Below are 24,994 nucleotides of genomic sequence, written 5' to 3' on the forward strand. Positions count from 1 at the left end.
TAAAACCAAGGATCGATAAATATCGTTCCCGGGCAACTTTTCACGTGTGAGTATTGTTATTAATATTATTTTAGTTAATGGAAATAATAAATCGACAGTCTAAACAGTTTTATTTTATAGTTGTGTGTAAGATTTCCAAAATGTCCGATGCTTTTACAACTATGGATCAACAAATGTAATATTACAAATCAAGTAGACTTAACACAACATTAGATATGCTCATTTAATTTTGAGCCTAAATGTTTTAAATTCAATACGAAGAGAAGGTTACTTCACCCGGATGCTGTATCAACTATTTTTGAAAAAAAATATATGAAAAAACAATATTTCCAATCAAAATTGTGTGAAGGTATTATATATTTGGAAGTGACTATTTCCGCGTCCGACGCGTATTTACCTATTTTCTAGGCCTATGCTGTGATTGGTCCAAATATTGATAATGTCTTATCATTACCAAATACCAAAAATTCAAATTTAACATAATATTTTTAATTAAAATATAATTTGGTGATAATAAATAATAAATAATTAATAACACAGATGTAATATGTTCCAGTAATATCCAGTATAAATAGGTACTAGTATTTATAATCAATGGTATTATTGGTATTATAATATTATATTAGTTTATTACAAATAGTGTAAATCAGTCGTTCTTATATTATTATTAATATTTAAAAGCAAAAAGTATAAAATTTTATAAATCACAAAGTATAATGTAAGTATTATTAAATACAGTGTCATAATGTTAGTCACTAAGATAATTTAGTCCGTGATATTAGTTATATGTGTTTGTTAAATTATCAATCATAAGTTACTTTACAGTTACTGCAAAACCATATTTTTTTTTTCAATGTTGTTTTAACATTGACACAATTAAAATGAAACCACTCTAAGCATCTATTGCAACAAATTGAATTATTTGATGAATCCTCATTGCAAGATTTACATATCCATTTTGGATTTTTCCGCTTCATCTCCACAACTTGTTGGAGAGCAGCCTAGCCATCGCTGTCAAAATACCTTTTTATGTCATCAATCATAAGGTTACTGTCTAAAACAGCACAATGTATATTATTTGGATTATTTTCAATTGTTGTTTCATTTATAAATCCATTTCCAGATACCGCAATCCTGGCCACATCCTTATCCACAAACCAAATTAACATTTCAAAATGTCTTGTCAAAACATCAAGTTTTTCAAAAGGAACTAAACCTGAAATCTTTTTCCGTTTTGCAATACCAATGGCAGTTTTGTCTTTACCTAAAATGTAAAGTATGAAAATAAATTTCATCAAGAATAATCATTTGAAAATATATGGAATATACAATCACCTTTTGGACGTCCTCTTTTTGGAACTCTCGGAGGTAGAGTTGGTAATTGACTAACTATTGAAATATTATCTATATCTATGTTGTCTGTTTCCTCTTCATTCGTGTATAATATTTCTTCGTTTATGTGTAGTATTTCTTCGTCCATGTGTACTATATCGTCATCCATCTGTATTGTATCACCATTTGCAAATTCATCATTTTTTTCTGTTTGTTTCAGTAAGTTATCTAAAATATTATTATTTAATTGTTAAATTTTATAATATGTAGAGACCTACTTATTTTATTGAGTCAATATACCTCTATATTCTCTCTGTAAAGTCTTTGTCGGCCATAATGCATTTAATATTGGTCCAATTTGGATTATGTAGTTTAAAAACTGAAGCCATATGTGTAACAGTTCCTAAATCTTCAGAAGTTAGAATGCAATAACCAACAACTTCACTTTGCCCATTACTATCGACAACTACAAATCATGTATTTATATAATATAATAAAATATAGTTAATATTTATTCATTTAATAGGTTGCTACAAAAATGCAGAGATTGTACAAACCTAGAAATACATAAAGTGGTAATCTCAAATCATTGACTTTATATATTGCATCTACAAATAGCACTTCAGGACATAATGCAAATATTCTTTTCATTTCATCGTCTTGATAGAATATTGCCTTTAACTCGTTATTATTATTTTTCAATATTTCTAATGTTACTCCTTGCTTCTTTTTAAAACTTTCAACTAACGATTTTAAGGCATCTAACTTCGGAGAATTTGTTAAAGCCAAGTTGTGTATGTCCTTTAAAGTTATTACTTTATTATGTTGTGCCATCAACTCATTCTGCAGGATTTTTTTATTGACTTTCATTGCCACTAATTTTGATGCTATTGATTTAGCATCAGAATCAAGTCTTCACTGGCGTGGATAGTGGTCGAAGATTGCCTAATAATAATATTAGTTATAGTAAAAAACAAAATTTTATTTTTTTTCTTACCTTGCTGCGTATGTGATTGTGTTCAGTAACAATTGAAGTAATTACTAATTTATCACCTATATCATTAGGTCGCACACATATCATTACGGGGAATTTGGAACGATATGAACTAAATGTATTAATGTAACAACAAAATATTTAGATTGTTTAAAAATGTTAGAAATAATACATGTTAATTAGTGCCTAATATAATATTATTTTATTGTTACTTACCTTTGATTTGGGCGTATCCCATTAGATCTACTTTTATATTCACCTCCCTGAACACACATATAATTTAAACAAGCATATTCTAATTCTGGATTTAAATATCTCTTCAATCCTTTTCGTTTGGCACCTTCTATTGTTCTCGTGTTAAATTTGGATAGATTGCAGTTTTCATTATGTTCAAATTTTTTAATGGCCTCTTCTAAATGTACCAAACTAGAAAACTCATCACCTTTTTTTAACGTTTGACATTGAGTTGCTTCTGCCATAACTATTTTAATATTATATTCACTAAAGAAAAATATGATTCACTTCACTCAAACTGTTACAGTCGAATAGACAGCAGTCAACAGACTATATGTTTATACTGTCTTGAAAATAGAAGAATAATTTTTACAAGAATAATTTTGTTATCTGTGGGATTATCCACTGAGGAATATACCCGGTTATGTATGATTGACACAACACTTTTCTCAAATATAATATAACAGACTATATGTTATACTATAGGAGAATATTTTCTTATCTGTGGGATTATCCACTGAGGAATATATCTGGTTAAAGATGTATATCTTATAAATAATTATTCATCTTAAATTGCACATCCGATTTAAGACTATATTATATGATCCAATTTTTTTATAACTTTATATTTTCAAGAACATAATAGGTTAACAAAACATGTATATTACAATAACAATACAATAACATAATAAATATAAATAATTAAATTACTTGCATATTAAATTATATAAATCTTAATTGATCTGAAATTTAAATTAAGGCGGTAAAAATCAGATGATAAAAATGATAAGACATTATCAATATTTGGACCAATCACAGCATAGGACGCGAAAATAGGTAAATATGCGTCGGACGCGGAAATAGCCACTTCCTATATATTTTTGTTCTTCTAATTATTACTTATTATGATTTTAAGTGCGAAAAATTAAATTGTTGTCCAATGGATATAGACATTAATATTCACGATAATTAGTAAAATATATAGTTTGAGACTATTAGAATTCGTGATAATGAATTCAACCCTAAATAACTTGATTTAGTACCACCTTATAACTGTCAAACCACTCATTTTTCACCTTTAGAGTTTAGACCCTGTTGAAAATAATGAATCATAATATGATTATATGTATTATTATACAATAATAAATAGGTAATACATTTTATGTTAATTAAAAATAATATTTTTTAATCTAAAATTTGAAATAAAGTTTATCGCTATGATCCAGAATTTAAATCAAACAAAAAAAAGTATAAAAGTTTAATGTTATAATTACAAAAATATGATGATGAAGAAGAAAGTGTATTTGAATCTCTTACTGATTATAATTATCATGATGGTGAAAACAATTGTAAGAGCTATTTATATAAAATATTAACTATTATACTATAATCAAATTTAAAGAACATTCTCTATTTTTTAACAACCTATTTTTAAATTTACATAAACTTAAAATAAACTAATTTATTTTAATATGTTATATACTGGCTTGTTTATTCACAAGGAATATAATACAAGTATTAATTATATTTTATTATTCTTAATCATTGTTACTATTTTTATAGTGATCAAAATGATAAAATTAATTAATAACATAGAAAAATCCATAGATATGTTATCGTTAAGAGACTTATGTAGAAGAGTGGTTATAGACAAAAATTTAATCAATAATTGGAATCATGAAGAATTTGTTCATAAGTTGGTAAATCTTGGTCAAGAATTGAACTTTTGTCTTATGACAACTTAAACTTAACCTAACCCAAAAAAACTGATAAAATGTCACCTATGACTATAATGAAACATTGTAGTCTACCTCCACTTATTTTTATAATTGATCACATTGCACTACAGTAAAATTATTTTTACTAATATTATTAATATAATATAATGTTCACACAATGTTTTTTATTTACAAATGTATTATTATTTATTTTATTAATTATTTATTAAGTTTGTACCATTACTTTGGTTCTATATCATTTTTTTTTTATAGAATGAATATGATTCTGAAGCAGCTAAAATAGAATAAATGAAAAAATTCGACAAATATATGATGAATAACTTTTGAATGGAAATGGAATAATTGCTCGTTTTTCGTATGATTAAATATGTTAGTTTTACTTTATTTATAATTTAGTGTAAATACTTTTTAATTTTTAATTTTTTTTTTTACAGAAAACGTATAGTAGACGCATGTAACTCAAATCATTCATACTCGAAGGCAAATGCTACTATTTCTTTGGTTACGTTTATGTTGATATATATCACTGTTAGCAAAGATTTATGTAAATTGCCCATTCTTGGCATATTATATAAACCATTATCAGTTAAGTAAACATAAAAAACCTTTTTTTTTAAATTTAAACATTAATTTTTATTATATAAATTTAAATATTATATGTATTTCCATCACAAAAAATACTTAGTTTAATGAAGATTAGATGATTTCAGTAAGTTAGGTAGTTACTTTAAGTTAAGTTAATGTTAAATCGACAAATTAATTTAATCTAACAATTAATGTTAATAAAAATATTATAAGGTTATTAAAGATTGTCATAGGTTATATAAATAGTATAATAGGAATATTATTAATATTAAGAATAAAATTGTATTATTATATTATTTCTTAACCAACAGAGAAAAAATATATGTATTTACTATAAATAGTAAAATTAAAATCAGAACGCGTATTGTTCAAGTTCAACTATAATAATATTTTATGAAGAATTAATTGTTCTCATCAAACATAATATAGTATTCCGATTGAGTTAATCGAACAAGTAGTTCAATATGAAGGAATGGATAACAGTGAAACTTAACAATAAGAGAAAATGTCTATTCAACCAAATGATCTTATTTTGAGTAAGCTAATCAAGCAGGAAATTCAAATTAATGAGAGCAACACAATGGACAATGAAACGCAATATATGGATAATTTGGCCGATCCCTCAAATGATTTAGTTATCAAACAAAAAGTTGAATATGATGGTTACTTACATAATTATGTTTTTAATTAAATCCAAAAGAATAGGAAAAGTTGTATATTATAATTTAGTATAATGTAATAGACTTGTGAAAACACAGTATTACTCAAATAATAATTTAAATCTCCGAAACAATGCTTAGGTGTTTTATATGTAAGCGGTTTAGAAGTTCAAATTCAAAATTGCAGAACATTACGTTACACAAGTAATTACCTTTTTAATTTTTAACTAAACAGTTACCTATTCTTTATTCAGTTGAAGGATGGCCAGATTTGCAAATGACTGAGTGTTTTACTGAGCAAACCTTGAAATTTTATTTAGTTTTCCTACTAATCAGAAGAGATAAATAGTATGATTTTGTCATTGAAAATGGGTTAAAGGTTTAATAGGGATAATATCAATAAGAATAGTATATTGTGTTCAAGTCACTTTGATGAATCTTTGTGTACCAAAAAACGCTAGACATCTATGCAAAAATATTGTTCATAATATCATAATATCCAGAGTGATAAACATAAGTTTTAGTAGCATTGAATAATAAAAGTAATAAATATATATATATAATTATACTATTTAAATATTTGATTTTTAAATAATAGCATATTATTATTACATTTGAATAACATAAGGTTAAACACTAGAACAATACAGACACATGAGCCTATGAGCTATAGGTTTATATCAGATGATGTTCCGTTAGATTTAATTAATACATTTAATATTCCAATCTCGCAGGTCATTCGTCACACTGACATTGGTGAACAGGATGTTGCAAAAGATTTTGTCGAGAGCATTGTCGAAGTGGTTTGGAAAATCGAAAAATTACTCAAAACAAATATTTCAATCATTATGAGTGACGACGGCATAATTCTAATAGTCTAATACACATTGTCGTTTGTATAAACAAATCTTCAACAATACGACGGAGAATGTCCGCGATCATTGTCACCTGACTAGAAAATTTCGTCAATCGTTATGTTTGAAACGAAGCATTGGTTTACAACAACCGAAATTCGCACCATGTGTTTTCCATGACCTGTACAGCTGCAGCTACGACGCGCATTTTATCGTAACCCAAATCGGTTATGACGCAAACACTGTTTAAACCACAGCGATTTCGCGTCATTTGCGGCACTACAGGTTGGCGGAAGTGCGCGTCGGGTGCGAACTTTACGCACACGTCTTCCCGCCACTGCCGCCCAGCGCTATCGCGACACCGCCGCCGTGTCGTGCTCGCCGACCGCCGCCGAAACGGCCGTGGCTGTTGTTCTTTTCGAGCGGTTGACCGCAACGTACACGGTGTACCTTTTACGCCGTCCGTGCGTCTTTTTTTCGCGTACCGTCGCCGCAGTGGCGCATTTTGTGCGTTTCGCTCCGATCACGAGGGCCGTCGTCTAGTTGCCAATTTCGAGTCGGTCTTCGTCTCGATATTTTGGACATTGTCGGCCTATCCGAGTACAGTCATTTTGCTGCACGTCGTCGCCCCGTTTGGCCGTGCGGGTTGTCAAACCACGTGTTTAACGAGCTCTTCTAGTGTGTTGTCGCCACAGAATCTCGCACGTTTCCGTCACCGTGCGTGACGCGTGCATAATATTATATACACCGGTTAATGGTTATATATTATATACATTTGCATTGCCGTTTGTGTGCGTACACAATATTATTATGTTTATATTCGCGTCGACGTCCGTGTGCGCGGCGTACACACACGCCTCGTATTTACGCTCGCGCCGCCGTTCGGTGCGGTACCTATTTGTGTGTGGCTACCGGCCCCAGTCTGACCATTTTCACGGGATTATCGTTCCAGCGTTCCGGATCACAAGGCGATGGTCGAGCGGTGTCGGTATCGTTATATCATTATTCGTATTGTTAGTATTTATTTAGTATTGTTTTATTTATTGTAATTATTATGTGCAAGATTATTCATATTAATATTATTATCTCATGGGCGCCCACATTCACCTATTAGGATACTTAACTCCGATTGTGTCCACATTATTACTATTTATTATAATTTTTAGCGTCCGACAAACGCGGGACGCATATTTAGGTAATTACGGCGTCTTTTTTCCTTGTGTTATATAATAACTAGTCAGTTAGGAGTATACTTAAGGTCACCTTTTATTCTCCCCTATACGAGTACGTGGTAAAAGTGGTACCATCGATGTGCTTTTATTACGTGCTGAATTAAAGACAATAGATGTTATTCCAAATACTGACAAAAAAATTATTTCGTTTTCAAAATACGAATTAATAACAAAACTAAAAATTAATAACAAACAGATTCGTCAAATCTATAAAACAAGAGGTCCTAATTTGATAGAAATTCTAGAGTTGAGAGTGAAAAAAAGATTTTTTAAAAGATTATTTTTTTCTTCTAATTATTCAGTTTGGAAGATTTATTTAGGTTTAGGTAGACTCATAAGTTACCACGATGAACTGATATAAAAAAAAATAATAACGTTGCAAATAATCCGATGACACCAGGATACAATAGTTTTAGAGAGACCAGTAAACACTTTACCACCGGCGATATAGTACTCGTAACACGTAAAGGTATTTATAGTGTAAAATTATGGAAAACCAATTGAAAAAACTGAAAAAAAAGTTAGTTTATGAATTACTTATGATGTTGTGATGTAAATAAAAAAAAAGGGTTTATAAGTTAAGCGCTCAATTTACTTTTATCGAAACACACACACACAAAATTAACAGCATAAGTTCATTGGACATAACTCAGAGGAGAGTCGAGCCGCGTACGCAGTGCACACTCGCTGACCTCTCCGCACTCACTAGTCATTAACTTCCATTTGGCATTGTGGACAACAAAATACAATTTATGGATAATATGCCCGATCTCTCAAATGACTTTGTTTCTAAATTAGTTATCAATATTTTATAAGCAATTCATTTTTCTCATCAAACATATAGTATTAAAAAAATAATGATGATTTGAATAAATAGTAGAAAAATGATTTAAATCTCATAACTAGCTGTCCCAACACGGCTTTGCCCATGTATTCATTTCTTTTTTGGCATTTTTGTAGGCATAGTGTTAGTGTTTACTGAAATATTAAAGACATAAAGTACCTATATTGAAATACGAAAGTGTGTATTACTTTCATTAGATACTTAGGTATAATTCAGTTAATTTATACAAATTATAAAATAAAAATGGATAAATATCTGTGATTAATATGGTTTAAAATTTTTTAAGACTTAATATGTTTATATCTCAGTTCCAAATAGGTACATTAGAAACTGAAGTAGAAATTGTTACTATTGTTACTATATAATTACTATATATTATAGCTATGTGAAATCTATACAAACTTTTATAACCCCCTTTAACTCCTTCGAATTTTGAAAAATCCCTTTTTAGTGTGCCCTTAAGGAACTTCTATACAAAATTTCAAATCTTTAGCCCAGTGGTTTGGTCTGGTCGTTGATGAGTGAATAGAAGTGGTCTCCTTTATGTATATACTAAATAGATTATATATTATACTATAATTATTTATTTATTTTTATTGTATGTATTGCAACATTGTTAAATCTGTTGTAAGTATGTATAAAAGTGAAGGTTGGACATTAATAAACATAAAGTTAAAATTATGTTAATTACAAATGTATTAAATATTAGAAATTATAGTACTTCAAACACTGCTCTTGTGGGAACTGTTTTTATAATTTTTTAGATTTACATTTCTTATATTTCAGAACAAGTTTTTGTACAGAATCCATCTTTTCATTATTAATTATTTTGTAAAACTATCTTTCCAAAAATTAAAAATGTATAATTATATAAATTGTTATGTAACACTTTATATTATATAAAAAATATTTGTATATTTGTATACTTTTGTGTTTAAAAATATTTATTGGATTTCATTTGATAATTTATTCATTTCTTAATTATGTTTAAATATTTTTGTTACATATTATAAAGTAAAAACACACATTACCTTTAATAATATAATATATGATACACTAGGCGCTTAAATCACTCAATTTATTTACTTTTTTCACATATTCAATTTTTAATTATTACATAATTGATATATTATTCTTATTATTATAACATTAAAATTGATATGTTAATATTGATCGGGAATTAAATGTATGTTATGTCATCAAATATTTGGTTATTATTTTTATAACTCCTAGCTTGACATACCTAATATTAAATTATTTTTTTATATTTATTTAAAGAATAGTAAAATTAATAATTCAGCATCATCTAAAAAAAAATTGTACTTGGAATTTTTTGTGAGGCTTTTTTTTAGATTGGTAGATATTGTAGTTATTTACTGCTTTATTATTTAAAATAAATGTATTTAACTAAAAAATAAAGTATTTAATTGTACAATTTTTATCTTTCACAATAATACACTTAGTAGTGCACAAAAATACGTTTGATTAACGTTTAATGCGCACTGATTTTACTATTAAATTATTATTCCTTCAACAAATAATTAAACGATAATATAATAGCTTACCTATTAGTTATTATAAGGATTATCTATTAAAAAATTCAGTACGTAATATATAGTATTTAAGTATATAAACGTTTTGCTTGTGATGAATATAATACAATATCATATATTCCGATAACATAACTATATTATAATAATAATGTTAAAATATTTCATTTAGTGGCTTTAAACAATTTTAATACAACATATTATTTTCTATAGGTATAGATACATAGATTAACATACACATTCTTAAATTTAATATTATAAATTTTGAAGGACACAAATTTTATTGTAATAACCAGCACATATTTTTTTGTTGTATAAAAACATAAAAATAATGAATTAAAAGACATATTTAATTAATTTTGTATAAAAAATGACTAGATATTTTACGCTGCTTTATTATTTATAACACGAAATGGTCGCTCTTATTTTAGATGTATTTTATGTATAATAATAAAATAAATAATATTAAAAAAATAAGTGATATATTAAGATAGATATTATATAAATATATAATAATTAATAACGGTAGGTATTGTGTAACTTGAAACGATGAGATCCAAGAAAAAAGTATTTGTAGGTATATCGTATATGGTATGTCGGTACTTGAACAAAAAATACAAAATTATTGGAGACGGTCGCGTGTACGGTCTTTACCCAATAAAACAATGGAAAAAACGTTTAGGCCGTATAAAAAAACGTGTTAAAAAACATAAAACATATAACATAATCCAAAAACGTGCTGTGTTGGTTAAAATACTAAATGTTTCATTAGTAAACTATTATCTAGCAGTTTGCTATGATATCAATGATAGGTATCATTGTTTTGAATTATAGGTAAATTTCCATCGGAAAATACTACATGTATTTTCAATTTTGTAGGTACTGTTTGTACTATAATGTAGATACTTTAAAAGACTGTAGTAAATTTGCACCAAAATTTACCCAAAATATTAACAACATGTGTAATTTGCACCATTTTTTAAAATGCATTTGTAATTTGCATCATCATCAGATAGTAATTTACACCAAAATTAAAATCGATTATTTTGATAGTGCAAACTTATAAGATTTTATATCCTAATATAAATTTAGCTTATAGCTTTATAAACTGAGCTTATACACATATTGTTATAAGTTTAAATAAAATCATATAATTATGAAATTAAAAAAGGTGGCCAATTAAGAAAAATGTAGTTATGTAAAATTAAAATTTAAGTCATAATATGATTATGAATATAAAAAAAGTTAACCAATTAAAATATTTTATGTAATTACCAGATAAGGCAAAAATCCCGAGAAATTATTATTGTTATTGGTGTCCATCTATAGTCCGACGTCTACGAAGATACCGAGTATTTCAAAATTGAATATTCGATAATCGAACAAATAAATAATCATTTTGGTGCAAATTACAAATTATATTTTCGACTACCTGCAGTGGTGTAAATTACATATCTTTAATTTGGTGCAAATTCCAATCTCCCCCATGAAAATGGTACGCTGACTCTATTCACGTTATATAATTTCACTATTTTATAACATAATTAACTTAATGATTCGAATATTAATATAAATAATGGTTTATTATTTGTATTAAATATTAAAAATATTAAATAAGTATCAATTAATATGTTGTACGGCCACCAATTTTACACTTACCTAAACAAAATTTGTTTTGATCAATATTTTATGCATGGGTAAATCATTATAATGTATTGATCGCAAGTAAATAACAAGGAAGCCGATAGCTTCATTATTTATTAATTATTTTCACAGGGCTTGTAGTATTAGATATATCTAAAACTTTAATGTATAATTATCACTACAATTTTATTCGAAAACACTATCGGAACAAAATCAATCTCATGTACACTGACACTGGTGTTTATTTTAGTTATTTGCTTTTAAATTTAGTTTACCATACATAATATCATTATGGCTCGCTTATTTTAGCAACAATTTGTCATTATATTAGTTATTATTGATCCTTACACTTATCAAAATTGTACATATTTCAAATATCTTCACATTTACGAAAATTAAGTTATAAAAATGGATAGTCTTTCTAAAACAATGAATTTGCTTTTAAATTATGATAACTTTTTACTAATGCAATTGGACGTATTTAAAATACTTACCTATACTAATTATGTTTGATATCATGTTAGGACTTTGATATATTGTTATAAATTATAATTAAATTAAAATCTCTAACTATATTATTTATAATACCTTATGTAAAACTTAACATTTTGTATGTATGCATGCAACTACATTTGTATTTTGCATATTTTATTATAATATACTAGTTACCGCAAAGCGGTTATACCTATATACGATCGAAACTGTGGTATTTAAAAAAAATACCATTGATAATATGAATAATAATGTTATAGAGTTATAACTAATAACAGTGGTGACTAGTGGGGTTTACGTAACGTGGCGCACAAACATTTTTGAGATACCTATGTAATGTTTTGATAGAATTATTTTATACAATTAACAAAAATCCTTTATTAAATAATAATTCGCAACGAATATTATATTAGTGAATCGCAAAATCATCAAATCGTTAACAGACAAACTCGTCAATGTCAAAAGCATATTAAAAAATACTAAATACATATTAAAAAAAAATTATTTTAAAAATATTAATTGTGATGTACATAATAAATTAATAACTAATTATTATAGTTTATATGAGAAATATAAATTTAATATATACTTTTTTCGGCGTATTCACGTTCACGTACGAAATAGTCACTCAAAATTTATAACAATATAATATCCTGTGTTATTAGCTTCTCATACTTCAATAACGTATAGTTTAATACTAAAACGTGTGAGTATTTTTCGCTGAAAGCTACAATTATTCATCTTGCAAATAACAAACGAATTTCAAGAATGTTGATACAAAGTACATACTATTGTGGTGTATATACTTTGGATTAACTTTGGTTGAAATAGATAACAGCCTTAACATACCGGTGTAGGTCAGTTAAGAGGGTGGTGTTTTTTTTAAAGCTATCGACGTGAACGTGTGTATAAGGATCACCCGGCTCCCCTCCTACACCAACCCAGTGGCGGACTCAAGGGGGGGGGTAAAAGGGTAATTATCCCTCCCTTGAGCTTATTATATACCAAATGTATTAAATTGTGACTTGTGAGAAATAATAGTTATATTCAGCGTTACGTATATTGAATTACCCCCCCCCCCCTGATCAATTTCTGGATTCGCCCCTGCACCAACCATCCTCTAAGGAATTTACGGTACACATCTCATAATGATTATTTGACAATATAATATAACATATATTATATATCTATGTAAATTGGTGATGTTTACTACTAGACATCCAGTGTCGTGTAATGCGTGCCGGGTGTGACGCCAATGTGGACTTTTTACCTTTTTGTTTTGCGATAAACGATTGTGCTTTTCGACTTGTTTTATTTAAGAAAACACAACATTGTGATTGCACATTTGCACACAAAGAAAAATATATATTATAATGTTGATTTTAAAGTATTTCCCAATATTGTGTTTTAATATTATAATGTCTATAATGAATTACTTACTCTACCAAAACTTAGTATACAATATAATGTAATAAAATATGAATGAAGTATTGAAGTATGTACATTATATTAGGTATATTGTATACATCTTATAAAATTAGCTGATAGGTGTATTTATTAGCCGTAAATAATTTAAGTCAACAGTGTTAAATGTATTTGAGCGAAAAGGTGGTGTGTGTGTGTGTGTGTTTTTTTTGTATATAAGCATAAAGATGAAAAGACAGTAATCGTGTTTGTGGCGCCGATAACACGTCTCGTTGACCGAAGGGTACTGTACCGGTATGGTGGCGTACATTATTAGGAATTAAGGAACCTGCATTATAAACCATTGTCACAGCAGATGGTCAACAAATACACGTTATATTAAGGTATAAGACGATATTGTAGCTTTTGCTTTTTATAAGACGAGTATACATCATTGTAGAATATATAAAATAATATATAATCCGTACAAATATAAAGAACAGGAAATACTGCGCAGTTTGTCGACTTGGAGAAACGTATTGTAATACGCAGGATGAGTATTTTAGTCAAAATATCTAAAATAGAACATTTTATTTATTTTATTAACAACAAATTTTTAGTGTAAATATATAATGCCAATATTAAATATTTCAGCTAATAACTTATTTCTTATATTTGGAATATATATTTAAAAATCAATTATTTTAAATTTTAATAAAATATTTAACTTTAGGTATACTTCAACTTCTAACAAGGTACAATTTATTATTTTAAAACTCAATAATTCAACAATTCATTTGTTAAATAACAATATACATATATATTTTATGTATTTATTTTTAATTATCATTCTATATAATTGTATAAACTATTGAATAAGTGGGTATCGTTTGGGTATATTTTAAATAATTCGTTACAATAATCGTCAACATGACGTTATTTTTTATTTGGTTGATTAGTGATTACATAAAAATTAAAGATTTAACGAAGATTAAATAACTATACATTATAATAGGTACTGTATTAATCGTAGAAACAATTTTGGAACATCACACTCGGTTATTTGAAAGGCTATCGGACCCAGGCTCGTGAAATTACAATGCGTTTATCTATGTATAATATACTTATATATATATATATATATATCGGGTCAAGGCGTTTTTAGTGGTACTCCTCCGAAGCCGCTATAGCGATTTTAATGAAATTTTTTTGTATAATTGGTAGGTATAAAAATAGGTCGTAAACTATTTTCAATCAATTTCATACTGTTTTTATTCACTGCTTTTAGAATTGTATTCATACGAAGGGGTACTTTAAAAGTATTGAATCGTCAAAATAATCACAACGATATGAGGTAAATAAGTATGAACATTTGTCATAGTCTGTATAAAAAATAACTGTGCAGTGTGCATAGTGTAATTAGGTAGAGAAAAAAATTATTTTATTTAGTAAAAATAGTTGGTATTATATTTATAGACCTTATACAGTTATACTATATATATCTTATAAGGTCTATGGGTATAACGCAGATCTTTTCAGCCATACAATTTAACGTTATTAACGATTATTGAATTATGGATTTAATTTATTACGTTCACACGTAGACCACAAATCACAATGTAATCATAATAGATTAGTTTATTATATACTATTTACACAGATAGAAATGATAAATATTTATAATAACATATTATATTTTTTTTAAATCGTAATATACTATCGAATTAGGTATAAAACCGAATTGTTTGATTTAATTTGCAACGTAGTGGACATATATAAATAATTTTGTGTTTAACAAATGTTTTGCATTTGGTCTTACACGATGTTTATATTTTATGTTAATGTACTATATCGTATAGGGCCAACGTCCAACAGTTATTTAAACGGGACAATTTAATTTTTATTTTACTACATGCCATACTTTTTTCTACCTATTATATTATTACACATTTTTTAAGTAAGTATAAACCTAACTGTACATACGTCAAACTTCTTCGTTTATAATAATATGTATGTACAAGTGACTGACCAATATCTGCAGTAATCATTTAAAACACAAAACTCAAAATAATAATTAATTAAATATATTATTATAATAATGTCAAGTAAATATTTTAAATTTATTTTTCATAATTTTGTAATAAAATCATGTACGACGTGCCTAAAATAATATTCCTTCACTATATTACTGCTAGTACATTTCATATGTTGGCTACATGTTGATCCGTAGTTATATTTTCAATATTTCTTGTAGCTGCTAAAATTTTGTGTATCAACGTGTGTGTTCGAGTGCAGAGTGTCCAATGTTTGTAACGATGGTGGGCTTGGATTTTAAGAGGGTTTGCGTGTCGTTGACGTTTATAGTACATTATGCCGAAGACCGAGTGACCAAGGAATGCTTTTATAAACCAAAAACCCAAGAAAATATACCGATAATAAGAGGGTGAATACTGAATAGGTATATATAACTATAACTATATATAGTATGTATAAAATATAATGCAGTAAAAGAAATTCCAGTGCAAACAGTATATTATTCCAAGTATGGGACCGGTTCAATAGCGCTACACCAAAAAATATACCTTCAATAATCCCAATAACAATATATTAATCTACCCTTGTCAGACCGAGTCGTTTGGCGTCTTGCTGTCGCCCTTCGTTGTGTTGCCATTATACTCCGGCCCACGAAAGAACGACCGTAAAAACTCGTCCGACGCTGCGCATCGATTCCCCTTCCATATCGCATGCCGGGCGATCGGACACCGGTCGGGTAGTGGGAATATATCTGTATATATCAGTATCGATGCGCGAATTACGGTCGTTCTTTCGTGGGCCGGAGTATAGAGTACTTTTGAGTATTTCTTTTTACTTAAAACTACAATGTACTACCTACCCTATTGTTATCTCACCGGTTGACCGTCTGCTATACTTTGTATTGTATATCCTATACCTTTTTATAAAACGTTTAAATAAGAAAAAAATAATAATGATTGATAATATAATATTAACTAATTGAAGTATATCGTTAATATTTTTAAATATTAAGCATGAATGAATAAATACAAAAATATAATACAATTTACTAAAATCATTTCGACAATATATTAATAGGGGATACAGGTCAGCTGTATGTGCACCAACGAATAGTTTATCGTTAATAATTATCTAAAAGCAATTTCAAAAACATTTCAAACCGTCTACTGTGGTGCTTAGTATTATTTTTTGTCCTCAGACTAACAAACGAAAACAAAATGTTTATAAAATGTAAATTTATTTTTTAAGTATATATTTTAAGATTTCATTGAATATTATAAGTATATAATAATAATAATAATAACACAATAGTGTTCTTTAGGTATTTATCTACATCTTAATACTCAACACATAATATACCAAACTTTACATTGGAAGTAATCTATTTTACACTGTTATTTTATACATCGAAGTAATTTGACCTAAAACCGAATTTAAAGGCAAAAATATCACGTATTTAGGGTTAGTGGTTTATTATTAGCTTTTTTAATAATTTAACTTTGGAACTACCTATAGTGATCAGTAATAAGAAAAACTTAACATTTTAAAATTATTATAAATTTGTATTATAATTTAAATTTAAAAAAAGCCTTATATACATACATTGTCCCTAAATAATATTTATGAGATATTGTATGTGCTAGGTATATAATATTTATATTATATACGTTACGCGTGAACCGGAAGTAGAAAACAAATATGATGCCTAAGACAGTTTGTTTATATATGTATAATATACTACACTTATATCAAGTGAAATAGGGCGATGGCGTAAAACGTACTCAAAATGTCTCTCGTCAAAGTCTCACCCTTTTCCCTTTAAGCGCGTCCCCACTTACGCGCACGTGCGTTATTCGTTTACTCATCGTCATCTTGTGTTCGCAGGTTTTTGCTGTACTTAAAGCTGTTTTGTCTGATGGGCGTGACTTTCGTTTTCGAAGTGATCTCATGTGCGGTGGAAGCGGTCAGTGCTCAACTTGCTGCTGGCCCGGGCTCCCGAGTCGGCCCGCGAACGGTTTGTCCGGACATTCGGCGTCCGCGAAGCGCACAGGTACCCGAGCTTTTTGTCGTTGTGACAGCCCAACAACTTTGGTACCATTATCAACATGAGAACTCGGACCCACAGTAGCGGCGCGACGCCGGCGCAGACGACTGTCAGCGGGTTGCAGCCAATGGCGCCCGCAGAAATTTTCACCGGAGGGAGACAAGGTGTATATTATACATATATATATATATAAAATGCTAAGTTAGGTTTGGTAAAATTCTGTAGGTTAGGGGTTAGGTTAGGTATACAAATATTGACAACAAAAGTGGGGAGGCCATGGTTGCAGCTGTCGCAGTTCGGCAGCTCGGGATCCGTCGCGGCTGCGGCACGACCGTTCGATCAATTTTAAAATAATATTATACTGAGAGGGCCCATCATCACGACATGATTGGATAGGTTGTGGTGGAACGGAATCGGAGGTTGCCAAAATGTGTCCATAGTTAATGGAAATATAAGTCATAGTATTTGCAGTGGACGGGATCAAAGAGCATCATATTGTTATTATAATACTATACTAGTTACCACAAAGAGGTTATACCTACATATTAAAAAATCACCATTGATAATAATTGATAGTTATAGAGTTAAAACTAATAACAGTGACGACTAGTTACATAATGTTTTACACAAACATTTTTGAAATACGTAATGTTTCGATAAATTCCTTAGTATTCACGTCGACAAATAGGTTAGTGAAATAGTCACTCAAAATCTAAAACAATATAATATCTTGTGTTATTAGTTATTACCTTCTCATACTTCAATAACGTATAGTCTAATACTGAATCGTGTAAGTATTTTTTTGGCGCAAGCTACAATTATTCATCATGCATATTACAAACGAATCTCAAGAATGTTGATACAAAGTAAATATAATATTGTGTTGTATATAATGTTTTAGATTAATAGTAGTAGTAGTAGTATATTAATAGTAGGTCAGGTAAGAGGACGGTGTTACTTTTGAAGCCATCGACGTGAGCGTGTGTATAAGGGTCGCAGAGACATCCGGCACCCCTCCGTCGCCAATCACCCCCCTGAGGAATTTACGGTAGGTATACGGCTTGTAACGATTATTTCATAATATAATATAATGTATACTATATATCTAGTAATATAATCTTAGACTTCGGTAATATTCTATACGCATATTCCAGTCACCAGAATCAATAGGTCGTATATATTTTATTTATTTTATTTTAAATTCTTATACACACGGATACTGGGCCCCACTGAAAAGACTCGTGTTGTATGAAATAACTATCTTGTATTACTTATTTTTTTCCGCCCGTTCTTCATACCCAGTGCATCCGTCAACTGTCGCCCGGCCGGCGCACTAACAGAAAAGTATAATATATCTACTGCGTTTTATTTAATGCGATCATTGTATAGAATATGTTTTTCGAACATTTTTTTTGTCTCGTCGATTCATATTATGTTTTTCCATAGGTTTCGACATATTTTTATACCTACACGATACGGTCATCTGCAGGGGGTTATCCGTCCGACCCAACCGATTTAGACCTGCACGTTGTCCTTATATCATGCACCGGTACGACCCATGTCGACATTTTGTGTGGTTTGTGTGAAGGTGGTTTTTATTCTTATTATACTATTTTCATATATTGATTGTATTTATTTTACTACATCAGTATCTTTTTTCTTTCCTTTAAAGTTTTTAAAACACGATTTCTGAACTCTATGACAAAAAAAACCTTTCCTGTGAAATCGTAAATATTTTACAGCTGCACGACGTGAATACTGTATCGTTTGTATTGTGTGTACTCCCAACAAAATTCGTTGAAGATTTATTTTTTTCATTTATTGTGACCTAAAATTACGTGTTAAACCTTGGATTTTTTTTTATAGATATTTTGTTTAGTCACCTTATATTACGGGGCTACCGTAATCTATACATCTGTTGCTAACATTATGTTATACGTAATACGTACGACTATTGCATCATCTTTTAATTTTTTCACTTTTAAAAAATATAATTCTTATTTTAACATATATATTTTAAGTCATAAACTCGATTTTCTGATTAAATAAATAGCATATAATATGTGCATTGTTTTAAGGTAATACCTGATATTTTTTTCAATTGTTTCACCTTTGAACATAGACAAAATTTGGAGCCTTAGAGAGCTATTATAATGTATATGTATCATGTATGTCTATGGTTAGTATAATAGTATAATATGCTTTTTTCAATTGACAAACTATTTTAAATACAGATCATTTATTGATGCCACGGTTGGGGTTTTTTACTTGTGGGTGGAGGGAGAGTCCTAGCTTTTAAGCTTTGCTTCACTATACTACGTTTAATTGAGCAATCGAAATTACAGATGAACGAATTGACATTTTTCAAGTCATTAGAAAAAAAAACAAAGTTTGTTGTGGGTAAAAAATCAAATAAATTATTATAAAGTTAAAGAGACAATGCAAGGAGGTATCATATTTCGAAAATGTGTATACTTGTGTTTTGCGTACATTATGTAATACACCGATATGTAAAATTATATTAGAATGCAACAGACAATTTATTATAATATGAATGTTCAATATTTTAAAGTATGTTATAGGTACTCTCAAATAACGATTCTCCCATGTCAAAAATATTATTTTCTGTATACATATATATTTAAGGATTCATTATCAATTGTTATAGGTTACGATCATTTATGAATAAACTAAACATTGAAATAAATAATTGTGAACCGTAATAAAAGTTATGAAAAACACGTGCATGTGATTTGACGGTAGGCTAATGAAAGAAACTCATTAATTTTTTTCCCCCTATTGCCGTGTTTGATTATATTATATTTCGGAGACTTGTCGTGTAGTGTGACCCTTTTTATCGGTAAATTTTTTTATCAGATATAATTATTGTAATTGTTGTTCTCGGAATACTAGATTATCAGTCACATATCGAATGTACTTAATTTGTACATGTATACAGAATACGTTTTTATAAGTGTGATGGAGACGCTTAGTTCTGTCAACCGTGTGACCAGTCGTCCCCGCGAAAAGAGTCTTATTTTGTATATTTTATAATACCTATATTAATATTATTATGAAAAAAAATAGATAATACGTTATAGTTTCATACACATAACTACTTCTGTATATGTTACGATTATAATAAATAATATTATTATACTCAAACAATCGATAATTTATAATACATCGCATTAATACTAATTTTTAGTATAAAATATTTTAATCATTATATTGTCGTATTATATCTTTTAGACGCTATTTACAGGTCTACTCGTGACTCGTCCTAATTTATCATCAGCCATCACGTTCACCTACCACCTAAACAGTAAACATATAATGTTGATCTCGGGTACATTGATTTTTTTGACTTTCAACAACTTATGAGACTACATATTACTATTATTATTATTATTATTATTACGTCGTTGTATTTTTCTTATTATAAAATGACGTATATAATATATTAATAAATAGAATCGCAGACTTGTGGTAAAAACTATTTTGTTGAACAGTAAATGGGAAAATCGTTTTTCCGCTCTGTGTATCTATGATTTTTAATTTTATTTATATTAATTATATCGTTATAATTTACCAATCTAGCATCTAAGATATTTGATTGATAGTATTGCGAACGATTATAGTTAATCAATGGACCCCCGAAAATTACACGATTCAGGACACATGTTGCCAAATTTATAAATAATACTTTGGTAATGTGGGAGTATAGAAATTCTGAGTTCTGAGCGTATTAAATTTTGTATGCACTCACAAGTCATTTTTGTTAAATACTACAGTAATAGTGTTGTAGTGTTATAGTGTTGTTATAGTGTACTTTTACATAGCAATTTTATTAAACTATGGAAAGCTGTCAAATTATTTTATCAGAACGTGATAAAGAGTTAATTCTACACAAAACAAATAAATATCGATTTAGGAGACAGCAGAGAGATTTAATTATAATACTTTAATACTTTAATAATTCTATTTATGTATAAAATTTAATTATTTATGCATTCAAAGCATATTATACAAAGGTATGCTTAGTTAATAGTTTTATTGTATAAGTTACCCGATTCAACGTACAAGGATACATAAAAATTGATTTTCCTAATCTAACCCTCCGATGAATAAAATATAAAACTAGTCATACAGTGAGTGTTATAAATCAAGTTCAGTTTAGGATTAAATAAAGCTAGATATAGGTAGGTACTTTAAAAATCTGTTTACAATTTGTTAAAATCATGTAAAACAACAATAATTAGGTATTCATTTGTACATTCGGCTTGGTCATAAATGGTGACTAGATAATATAATATAATGTGATTAAGCGAAAGTGTAAACTTCGTATATGATTAAAACTAAATGAAACGGAGGGTGAATGTGAACGAAGTGAGCAATAATTGTGTTATTAAAAATTACACCCCGATAACAACCGTGCGCAGTCGTGATCACCGATAATTTCTCCTTTATAAATTTTAGATATCACAGGTAATGAGGACGCAATTCAGCCGTTCTAAAAAAATACCCGATACGCAATTATTATTATACCTTTTTATACGAGAAACAATTCGTAAGCAGCTTGTCGAATAGCACTTACCAGTGGCCGCGGATGTATGGAGCAAGCTATGCAGGATAAATATAGCTATATGTACCTATACTCATAAAGTTATTAAAAATGATAAAATAAGTTCCTTGGTAATTAATAATATCTAATGTATCTTAATAAAACAATAATATGATAATATGAGTACGACCGTCGACTTCGGTCCTCCGGACGTTTCTTTCGATTTTTTGATTTTTATTCGTCTGTTTCGCGTTTTTTACGTCCGATCTGTTTGTAATTGTGTAGTACTACTAACATGTGAAGGCAGCTGCTATCGCCAAACACTTGCAAGACGTTTCTTTGAATAGAGGTAGTCATTTTTATATGATATACATTATACATGACATATGTACAGCATTAAGTTGTGTAGGTCTCTATTATTCTCGGAATTGAACGTGAAACGTACAAAAAAAAAAAAAATAGCGAGTGCCTTCACATGTTTCTATAACAATTTCAAATGGTCCGTTTAATCGCTTGTACTGCTAAATTATTAATACACTGTATTAGTTATCTGTACTTAATATTTTATAATGTAATATTGTTTATTGATTCAGCCCAATATTTGTCTATGTTAATTCCGACGACTGTTTATTAAACAATAACAGATGTATCATATTATAAAGTATTTTATTTTTAATTTATTTATTAACATTATAGGCACACTCAGTTTCCCATGTATATTTGTTTTAATAAAAACAATCAAACAATTGTTGTCCATGTCAAAAAATATAACTCCATTATACATATATTATATTATTATTTATTATGGCAAAAAAAATATTAAATACCTACAATTCAAAATTTGTTAAAATAGTGAAATAATTTAATTCAAATACCTATAGTAGGTAATTGGTTTTTAACAAAATATTTTTACAATTAAAATTTTAAGGTTAATTATAATTATAATGTTCAGTTGATTTATTTTTTAAAATAGTGATTTGAAGCCAGTTTTACATAAGTTGAACTATTAATTATTTTATTTAAATAGTCATTTGGCAGAGTTGATAGTCGACAGAATCAATATTATCATGATACCAATATATTATACGATATAATGCTAGTATTTTATAAGTACCTAATATGAAATTATTTATTCTCAGAGTCACACTATTTAGGTACCTATATTAAATTTATCTTATAAAAATGTGAACAGCCCTTTACAAATAAATTATATTACATTGTCATATTTTAATCAAATAATTATATTAAATATTAAATTCTTGGTAGCATTAGAAATATCATCACTGACTGTAAATAACAAGGTACAAAGTATCAAGATAAAATATAATTTACATCAATGTAACATTTACATTAAAACAATTGGTTAAATATAGGTTTGAAAATGTGATTGCTTATGATTACATAAAATACAGATATTTGATTTTCTGATTCAGTTTCACAAACAAATATCATGTACAGCTGCATAGTTTGTTGTAATCGTTGAGCTTTTTTGATTTTTCCGTCAATCACTTCTTTTACTTAAATAGTTGAATGGTACACTGTTAAATAAGCATTTAAATCAATAAATCATCAAATTTTAAAATATTCATATACTAAAATATTTATTCTTACATGTAACATAATAGATAAATGTCTGTTTTAATTCTATAATTTTGAAGGTCTCCAATATGTTGCTTTAGAACTTCTAGTTGTAGATCGCTTGCATACATTTATTGGTTTAAATAACTCAATTAAAACTTTTAAGGCAGCAATATTATCAAAACCTGTAATTCAATTTTTAAATTGACCATTACAGTATTAATGTTTATTACTTAATACTTACAACTAAAACATTATTCAAATTTTTGTATTTAAACTCACCTAGTATAGTAGGATTCAATATTTCATCAACCAAGCTATCAATCCTTTTATACTTGTTTTTTCTTATTAAATTTGGAATTTTTGTTTTGAACAACTCAAAATTTGTAAAAAGTATTAGATCCTCTCCTGGATATAATTGTTCAAAATCTAATTCAATCTGCAAAGAATAGTACATGATTAAAAATATTCACAATACATTCAAAAGATCAAGAGACTAATTAAATGTTTAAGATGTCTTGTTTAGAATTTTCCTGTACTTATCACAGTAGGTAAATCCAATTGGACTCTTGATAGCAAATAAATCACTGAAATATGAGTAGTGATTTTCTTTATCTGATAAAGAATTATAACGGAAATGAAATGTTTTCTTCCAATATTCAATAACTGTATTCCAAGGGGCCAAGTTATTTTTTAATCATAATAATTCTTCAGTTGGTTCCAAAAAAATTAATAGTTTATAAATACACACAATAATTTACATAAATAATAAAATGCTTCTTATTTAGGTAAAAAAATCACCGTTGTTATTATCATATTCAAAGATCACACTATATTTATTTTGTGTAATAGATTTTTTATTCCTTATTTCTCTACGCATGTTGCAATATTTATCCTACAACTTTTCTCGAGTGAGAGTCACTTTGTCAGATTCTTTTTTGTATGGTAAATAATAGGTTTATTAATATATTTTCTGGCAATCAAAAAATAATTACATCAATTATCAACACGTCTATACCGTACTATTATTTTTTCACTTATTGTATATTTACTATTGTTGAATTCCAATATTTTATCGTTGCAATTGGTTCGTTCTTTACTGGACCCTTTATGCTTATAGTTAACATAGTTTGTGTTACAATTATTATTCGATAAGAATGTATAGGTATTTAGTAGATATTATATACGTGTTTAAGATGTTTAAATAGTAT

At 28.2% G+C, this 24,994-nt stretch overlaps 2 long non-coding RNA genes and 1 pseudogene across 2 annotated transcripts; 2 read left to right on the plus strand and 1 right to left on the minus strand.

Moving 5' to 3' along the window:
* On the plus strand, positions 1 to 4,962 carry LOC126549383 (uncharacterized). Its single transcript, XR_007603508.1, has 4 exons — positions 1 to 46; positions 121 to 349; positions 4,552 to 4,668; positions 4,734 to 4,962. It is a non-coding gene; the product is annotated as an uncharacterized LOC126549383 (long non-coding RNA).
* Positions 4,963 to 6,188: 1,226 nt separating this feature from the next.
* On the plus strand, positions 6,189 to 21,304 carry LOC126549350 (uncharacterized). Its single transcript, XR_007603492.1, has 2 exons — positions 6,189 to 7,410; positions 17,482 to 21,304. It is a non-coding gene; the product is annotated as an uncharacterized LOC126549350 (long non-coding RNA).
* Positions 21,305 to 23,503: 2,199 nt separating this feature from the next.
* LOC114130731 (uncharacterized) lies at positions 23,504 to 24,720 on the minus strand (annotated as a pseudogene).
* Positions 24,721 to 24,994: the final 274 nt, after the last annotated feature.

The sequence above is a fragment of the Aphis gossypii genome, chromosome 1 (genome assembly GCF_020184175.1).
Source record: "Aphis gossypii isolate Hap1 chromosome 1, ASM2018417v2, whole genome shotgun sequence".
Classification (NCBI taxonomy): Eukaryota; Metazoa; Arthropoda; class Insecta; order Hemiptera; family Aphididae; genus Aphis; species Aphis gossypii.